Consider the following 9,866-nt stretch of genomic DNA (forward strand, 5'->3'; position numbering starts at 1 on the left):
TCTCCTCGGTAAGCAATTGTGGTTTGACTTTCCAGCCAGTGTCTGGGGACATTGTGCTGCCATTTCACATTCAAGGAGTGGGAATTGGCAGCTTCTTTACTGACATCACAGAATCTAACAGATCATAGATTTTATCCCCTTTCATCTAAAATCAGTTGTAAGTTGCAGATGTGTCTTCATAATAGTGATGAAAAAGGTCTATAATTAGAACACAGGTTGCTCTGCACTGCCATTTTATTCTCACTCTTCTTCCAGTTCCCAGGATGAATCAGAGAAATACTGCAAATTTACTACTTACTCTATAGTCAAAAGATACTGTAGGAATTATATCCATTTAACTATTAAAGTGATCTTTTCTCTAATTGATCCAGAAAGGATCAATGAAAATACTCATATATTTAATTGAACAAATATTTATGCTTCTTAAGAAAGTGACAAAAATGGCTTTGTTCTGAGCTGAAATCTCTGTCTGCAGGCTGGATTCAAAGTAATGAGCTGCAAAACAAAGTTTTCAATATTATTCAACCATTGACCTTACTTTGATAAATTGACTTTTCACTGATAAGAGATGATCCATTCTTTTTCCTGTGTGCATGAGCATTTATTCCTAGGCTAGAATTCCTTCAAAAAAAGGAAAACAATTTTTGTTGGTCCTTTTGTTCTATGAATTGAAGATTCTTTTTTTCATACTAATTGTATATAGTTGTGATTTTTTTTTTCCCAAAATGATGAAAACATTTAAAGGACACATTTTGCCCTTCACTCTGACATGCTAGTGTAATGGACTATTTCCCATTTAAGCTTGGTTTAGAAAACTACTTAGATTATTTAACAACAAATAACCAAGAAATACAGCAAGTTTGTAGTATATCAAAATTTGAAAACCCATACTTAGGTCCATTTATATTCACTGAAATGCAGTCTGAATCACAGACATGGTAAACTTTACCTCTTTAAGAAATGAAGGTTACAGTTAAACTATTCCTTTAAAATGATCATATAAATATACTTAATATCAGAAAGCCATTGGCATTCAAATCAATTCTTTACAGCCTCTTCTATATCCCATGAAAAACTATGTTCATCTCTTAACCTATGGTCATATCCAAAATAATTTTATTTCTACCCAGATTAAGACTTCTATGTAGAGCTCTCTGTAGCGTGATTTTCACAAGCACTTGTCTTGATTTACTGCCTGAACTCAAGATCACTTATTTTATATACTAGTTTCTGATATAAATTATTTTGCTTGTGAAAAACTCTCTCTTGTTATCAAGTAGTTCTAACGTCTGTGGTCTAAATTAGTTCAGTGGAGAGGAGCTAAAGAACATATGTACAAGGACTAGTCCAAAAGTAACGCCTCCTATTTTATTATGTCAACCCATGATAAAAGAGGCAGATGTTAGTGGTGTGGCAGCAGAGGTTGAGACTTCATATCAATATTCTATTATGTTTTGTTGTCATGCAACAGATGGCAGCAAAGGGCCAGTCTGACACGCTGGCATCTGACATGGAAGTGCATATGAAGAAAAGGTGTGTCACTGAATTCCTCCATGTGAAAGAAATGGCACCCATTGACATTCATCAATGCTTGCAGAGTGTGAATGAATACCAAACATTGATGTGAGCACAGAGAAGCAGTGGATGGTGTTTCAGCAGTGGTGACATCATCATAGCAGCTGTTATACAATGGATCACAACTGCTGCTGCAAGTTTTGATGATTGCAGCATGCAGGCTCTTGATCATTGCTCATGAAAGTGCATAACTAATGGTGGAGACTGTGTTGAAAAATAATATTCTGAGAATTCACTATCTTATAGTGTTACTGTGCTCTTTGTATCTGTTGTAGTTTCCATGAAAATAAATAAGAAGTAATGCATTTAGAGCGACCCACATATTTTCTTCCACTGTTTTGTCTAGAATAACTGAGAGAATGCTGCTGTGGAGTTTAAATAGCCAACAGTATGAAAACACCACAACATCCCAGAGAAACTGTTCTATCACATAATGGTCCCTGCTGGGATTTTCCAGGCTTTGGCACTTGGATGTTTTCAGCTCAAGAGAATTGGCATAACTGGAGGGGACTGAATCTGTAAACATTAATTTTCTCTCCAGACAGTTCTGTAATTCACATCTGTTTGTCAGCAAACCAAAAAATCTGGAAGATTTTATAAAATAACAAAAGAAATTGAGTTAAGAGCTGCTTCATTACAATTTCTGCTGCTGTCATGCAATATATTAGGAATCTGAGGGAAGATGGTAGCATCTCTAGCTTTCAAACTCTTACCCAGCACTGTGGGGATGTGTAAAAGCAAGCAACAAATGCATAACCAAAAGGATATCTTAAAAAATAATTTGTTGATACTCTACTGCACATCGGGAGTCATTGGCAGTTGTACTGGTTTCATTACTGATCCATTTGTTCTGGGTTCAATAATGAAACTTAATTCTGATCATACAGCAAAGTTTCCTCATCACCGCTTTGTTTCCATTGGAATTTAATGAATACCATTGTCCAGGAAATGAGAGTTTCAAAGTAGCAATGAAAAAGTGTGTTTATACTCTCATTTTATACACATATCTCCAACCCACTGGCTGACACAGAATCTTGGCAGCGTTTGCCAAAACAGTCATTGTTTTATCGTTCACTTCAGTGGGAAATTCGCAACTAGCTTCTACTGACTCTAAAGGTATTTGCCTCTCCAGACATAGTTTACATTCCTTATCATATAGACTCAGTCATTTGTATGTATAGGAGTTGGATTAGATAGGTGACCCCTTATGGGTCACTTCCTACTTGGGATATTCTATGGTTCTATGGCTCTATAGAGCTATCTAGATAAGGTCAAACTTTACCTTATAAGGAGTACAGAAATAGCAAACAAATAAATATTGAATATTTTTGTTGAATTAGGACTATGATAGTGGAATTTATTACTTTCAATGTACAAGAACATTTCATAGTACAGGAATTTATCCTTGGCCTAATGAAAGTGTTTTTAATCTAATCAAAATACTTGAAAGAGTTACCAGTCTGTTTATGACAGCCCTTACATTCACAGTTCAAAGCACCTAGTAACAGAAGAGCCTCACTGATAAAATTTGTATAAACAGGCTTTTCTCTAGTGTTACACTCTCTTCCCAGTATTAGTTTATACCCTAACTCTCACATCTTCAGTGTTTTTCAGAAAGGATTTTTATTGCTGTTACTGAAAGTCATCAGTATGACCATTTTGTCTTCAATAACTCTATGATGCTAATTAACACGAAAAGTTATTTTTAATCTCACTACTCAAATCCTGAACTGGACTTGAGGTTACTTTTTATTTTTTGTAACAGAATCATCCCACTCTTTAAACTTCATATGGATATCAGTCTCTTACTGGAAATTGTTAGGGCTCATCTGAATTGATTTCATCACAGACTGTTCCTTAAGAAACAAATACAATCTCTTCCCCCAATTATTAGGACAAATTACTTCTAAAACCTTATGTATGGTCATTATGGAAACTAAATTTCAGAGATGTGTAGCACACTTTAGATTTGTATCTGGTCTGCAAAGACCTACAGGGCAACCTTCAAATCAGACAAACACCGGTGAAAATGTAAATACTGACTTTTAATTCTTTTCCCTTGGTTGTCTTCTGTGTGTATACTGCTGTGCTTCCATAGGCAAGAAGCTCTATCTTTCTCATTTCAGTGACAATTTAATATGAATTCACAGTTCTTCTGCTGGACATCCTGCAAGGAAGTGCTCTTCATGATAAATTCCTGTCAGTTTTGACCCTCAGCTTTCCTCAGAGAGCCATACCAACAGTATTGATAAGACTTCATATTACCATCTCAGGAGTATAACAAGGTTAAGATGACTGCTGTGTCATCAAGATGCTGAGCTTTTGATTCATGCCTTTATAACAACAAGGTTGGATTATTGCAATTTATTGTTGGCAGCTCTCCCAGAGTGTTCACTATGTAGGTTGCACTTCACACCAAGCTCAGTAGCTTAAATGTTCAAAAACTAATACAAAAATATCCAAACATGACTAGTAATAACATCACCACCGGGCACATTATGGTAAAGCTGTGATGTGGAATAAAAAAACTGTGAAACAACTACTTGCTGTGAAATCTGTGAATAACCAGGAACTATTTTGCCTGTGTTATCTGCTTGTCATTTTAGAAAGAAACATATTGTTGCTATATATATATGTCTATAGCAATACTTTGTCTCTTTCTTTCATATATTTCTTGTGGAATGTCTTTCTAATCTGAGCACAAAACTTCTGTTTAATTCCATTTTAGATTTGAAGCCTTAATAGCAATAACTTGTTTACAGTGGTCATTAGTGTAGCCTAATGCTTACTGTGCTGTGTAATAATCAAAGGATGTACAAGTTGCACACTCTTATTTAAGTAAATCAGCTTTTCTGGGACACTGACAGATTTGCAAATATGAACTCAATATCTGAAATAGTTACAATATGTGTAGCAATTTTCATCTCAAGCTCTGAAGCTGTTTTAATGATATATATGTATATGGATGAGGGCTGCCCTGAAATTAAGGCCTCTTATTTTGAGGCACTTCTGAAACATACCACCCATGTTATAGTGGGAGCCATTTTTACAGATGGATGAATGCTATGACACACCTTTGCTTCACACACACTTCTATGTCAGATGCCATTTTGTCTCACTGCCCTTCTGCTGCCATCTGTCACATGGCAACAAATGTAATGGAATATCGGTGGGAAGGTTCAGCCTCTACTGCCATACCACCAGTATCTGCCTTTCATGTCATGGACTGATGTAATAAAGGAGTCATTATTTTTGAACCTACCTTCATAGTAGACTGAAAGCTTGGTGAAAAGAGATAATTGATTTTATTTTAACTGTAACACTAGCAGACAATTTGGGACAGAGATTACTATTAAGACATTTGAAGCAGAGAAAAATATGACCTGGGTAGAGGCAGCAGGTTCTTAATTCTGGCAGATACAGAAACCTGGTGGCTAGCTGTCATGCAGCATATAAAGATCAGCAGCACCACCTGCAGTTCTTATAGCCAGTGGCCTCTTACACTAGTCCCATCAGCACTGTCAGATATAAACACAAAGCTAGTTCTACACAGACATTTAATAGCAACGGTATTAGCTGGAGCAGCAAACTGTGAAAACAGAAATGATATCTATTTAAAAATTAGCTGCTCTATTTTGCCTATATTAGAACTAGGTAAAATAATGGAAGATGATTGCTACCACTACTATGAAGTTGCACTTAATGGTTCCATTTCCCATCAGCAGGAAAACTGTCCTGAGTTCACATAGTTTATAGAAACGTTCAATATTTTTTGTCAAAAATTATCTCTGCAGGTCATCTAGTCTGGTCTCCTGCTTAGAACTAGTCTAGATGAGATTTCTTAAAGACTTATTTAGTCTTGTTTTGAATATGTCTTGAGGATGGAGATCCATAAACCCTGGGCATTCACTTTCAGTGTTCATTTCACATGATAAACTTTTGCCCATTTTTTCTCATATTTTTTCTTTGAGAATTTATTTAGGTAGTTAAAGACAACAAGATTACCTCAGATTTCTTTCATTACTGTCAAACTCATCTCTCCTGACTTCTTTCTGTATGTTTATACTCCATCTATCTCCTTTCTTGTTGAGTCTCCATAAGACTCTCTGCAGTATTTCCCTGTCTTTCTTACACCATAGAGTCCAAACCCAGCTGCAGTACTCCTGATGCAGTCTCACAAGTGCCAGACTGAGGATAAGAATCACTTCTTTAAACCTCTTGACTACACTTGCTAATACATCCTAGGACACGCCTGGCTTACTTCTCACATGCTTCTTTAAATCATACATTAATTCTGTGTCTCAGGTTGTCACTCCAAATTCAGCAATCCTATAATCTAGTGAAAGAATCAGTTGAAAGGTCAGAATGTATAGCATTCTTTCATCCACAGATACAATCTTTTTCATGGAGGTTGCTTAAATAGCTTCTGAAGTGGAAAATAGTTATCATTCACAATGACATTCATAAAGGTTTTTACTTGAGTACTTATTTACAGAACTTTGTCTGTTCCTCATGCCCACGAGAGGTAGTGATACAAATATAAAATTCTTGCCATGGCTGGAACTACTGTTTCCAGGGGTTCTGATACCAGACCAAATGTAGAAATACAAACTCTATACTCAGAGTACTCACCCTTTTTCTTAACAGTGTCAGCAATTTCACACATTTGAATTATTTTATTTCAATTTATGTGCTAACATATTATTAGATGATAAGTACTTTGAAAACTACTTTACAAAGTGATGTCTTAATACTGAAGTTGTACAATGGCATCCATAATCATTTACATTTTAGTAGCAAAATTATAGTGTAATCCTTTGGTCAAAGAAATATTAATGGCCTCATAAAAATAGTTTCATTTTTAAGGGCAGCAATTATTATACCATAAGAGAAAGAATTGATGTGATGAATTTCTCATTTATAATTTATGCTTTACAGAAGGGGGAAAAAAAAAAAAAAAAAAAAAAAAACATTTGAAAATCTTGGTTAAATCAGAAAGAGCAATGAAACCTTGAGTACATATTTCAGCATATTTCTGAAATAAGTTTCCTTATACAAACTTTACCTCTGTTAACAATTATATAGATTACACAGTTTTCTCGATCCTTTATCTTTTGTTGACATGGAGAGATATAATAATCAAAATAACCTTGTGGAGGATAAATTATCAAATATCAAGTAAGGATCTGCTTCCTAAAAACTGAAGATTTTTACCATCAATCCAACTGTCAGTGTTGTAGAGAATTACTGTTGCGCTTTGCCTAGCTAGATTTCTTTCAGAATATGGAAGATAAGCTGTTTTCTTTCGTATATCTTATATGCACAGTACCTGCTCTGAACGTTAATAAAACGACAATGCCTCTCCTTGAATACAATCCACAGGTAATTTAGGCATTTTGCCTCTACCTATTCAAAGAGAGAGCACTTATATTAGGATGAATGCTGTTCAAAAATACATGTGCAACAAATACAAAGCCAGGTTCTGAAAGGTAAATATTTTTCTTAACTTAAATAATAAACTTGAAATGCCTGCTTACCTTATGCCAAATCATAAGGTAACACAATGGAAAAGAAATTCCTTGATCATTACTGACTCTTTTTTTAGACATAGCTCACAGAAAGAGTAATTACATTCTATCTTCCAATTGCCTGCTGCATAAGATCAAAATTTTTAAGACAGTAAACCTTACTATACCTTATTAAGTCAAAGCAGGTTATTGGACTTCTTAGCAGAGCTCATGTCACTGCTCAAATAAAACAGAATTACTCACACCACATGCCTGTGTCTAAAGATGATAAATTTAACAGCAATCAATATTTCTCTAATAATTGTCAACATATACTAACTGAAATAATGATACCCTTCAGATGATCAACATAAAAATAAAACAAATGAAATTTTAATGAGGTCAGATGGAGTTAAATAAACAAAGTTAATTAAAACAAATTATAGAATAAATAACAAAAATAAATTATAAAAAACTGCTTAATATTTCAGTGGAAGAGGCATTTCAAGATCCTTTTTAAGTGCTAGAATTTTTGAACTCTTGATATCTAAGATAATCTGCATTCTGAAGCATTATGTAGCCCTTTAACTGAAGCCGTGTTTGATTATTTTATTTTAATCTTCAAGACAATTTGGTTTTACAACAGTAGCCATACAGTTAGACCATTCACCCGGTCTCTGAATTTATTCAATATGATCTTTTTTAACCATCTGGACAAGTTCATTTTTTATTTCATTTCTCTATGCTACAAGGACTTACTTTAGTGCATGCAGTTTTGGCAGGGTACCAGTGACTATATCCATGCGGTACATTCTGTCCAGGATGCTTGGTAGACTGTTAATCATCTCACACGATTGTTAAAGACTATCCCATGAATCCTGTCCAGAAATGATATATACACTCATTTGCTTATCTGAATTTGCACATTGCCCTTAACTCAAGCTCAGGATATATGTATGGTGGGTGTCCAGAAATAAATTAATCTAATCTCTGAAGTTTGGTAACAACTCCATAAAATAATCATGGATTATGGTCTTACATGCACTCTCAGGAAAGGAAAAATATCTAATGTCATATATTACAGACAATACCAACACCCATATCTACATAGTATATTTGTAGCACTTAAGTTAAAAATGTGAAGTGGATAACTTTTAAAACATTTATTGTAGTTTTAAGCAAATGTATTTTAATTACACTAATTACTGTCATCTCTTATTAGGTCTTAACACTGTGTTGCAGCTGGCATGAACTAATAGCATATCTAACAATTCTTATGTATCATAGACCCGCTTGGATTTAAAGTACCATAAGTAGGGTTATAAAACTGGGATTTTTTCTGCAGTGACATAAATCTGCATTTTATGGATAAGAGGTTTATCTGTTCTCTTTATGGTGTACTTAAATATTTAGAGTAGAACTCATGAGTCTGCTTATGGCTTTCAAAAATTTTGTAGTCAACATCTATTCCTTGTGTGAAATTTGTATGTGATAATGGAAATGTAAAAGGTAGTGCAGGCATTAGTAGATTTACTCAATGAAATTGCCAGGGTGGATTTTTTGTATGTCTCCATGACATTTAAGAGATAATAAAATATTGCAGCTTTTTGTTGTAAATTATTCAATTTAATCTTTGGAAGAGATTTTTACAGGCAATAATTGGAAACTGACCTTTACCGGCATGACACTTTCAACAAGAAATGTCATGAAAGTCTACAAATTATTTTTGCTGTCAAGAATTTATAAAGTTTATTTCAAATCATTCAGGAAAACCAACATACCACATAAGCACTGCAACAACAGAGGTTGTCTCTTTAGAGTGCTGCTCAAAAGGAATTTGATTTATTTCAGGCCATAAGAGGACATGATAGTAAGGACCACATTGTGCCACCTTACTTTAAATTGAACTTAATTTCATGAATGCACAAACAATATAATGGAGCAATCAAAGGATTATATGCTGTTCAGCATGAGACATCAGTTACACATGCCAGATACTTACTATATCTTCACAAGCTGAGCACCAACTAGAATAGTATGGGTTTAGAACTTGCCTCAGGAAGGTACTTCCATGCATTAACTTCAGAAAAAAATCAGTAAAATAGATCAAAAATAAGGTAGCAGAGAAGCCTCTAATTACATATTCCCTCTTGTATTTAATCCAAACTTCAACAGCTCTTCTGGAGAAGTTTCACCAGAAATACTAAATCTAATTTGAATTGTTTCAGATTCATTTATCTAGCTGTAGATGGATACTCCAGACCTCTTCAGCTGAGCGATGGAGTATTGTGTCCAGTTTTGGGATTCTCAGTACAAAAAAAGACAGGGATCTCCTGGAAGGAGTCCAACAGAGGGCCACAGAAGTGATAAAGGGCCTGGAGCACCTCCTGGATTGGTAAAGGCTGGGTGGCCTGGGTCTGTTCAACCTTGAGATAAAAAGACTGAGAGGGGATCTGATCAGTGGCTATAAATACCTGAGGTACAGGAGGCAAAGGTACGAGGCCAGACTCTTCAGCTGTCTGTGAGGACAGGACAAGGGGAAATGGCCATAAATCAAAGCATAGGAAGTTCCGCAGAAATGTGTATAAGAACTTTTTTTTTTCATGGTGAGGATGACAAAACACAGGAACAGGCTGCCCAAGGAGATTGTGGGTTCTTCTTCTCTGAAAACATTCAAGACCCACCTGGACACCTACCTGTGCAACCTGGCTTGGGAGTCTGCTTGGCTGAGGGGTTGGACTGGATGATCTCTAGAAGTCCCTTCCAGCCCCTACAATTCTGTGA

Source organism: Coturnix japonica, chromosome 1 (genome assembly GCF_054131305.1).
Source record: "Coturnix japonica strain WE chromosome 1, WE-NBRP24, whole genome shotgun sequence".
Taxonomy (NCBI): domain Eukaryota; kingdom Metazoa; phylum Chordata; class Aves; order Galliformes; family Phasianidae; genus Coturnix; species Coturnix japonica.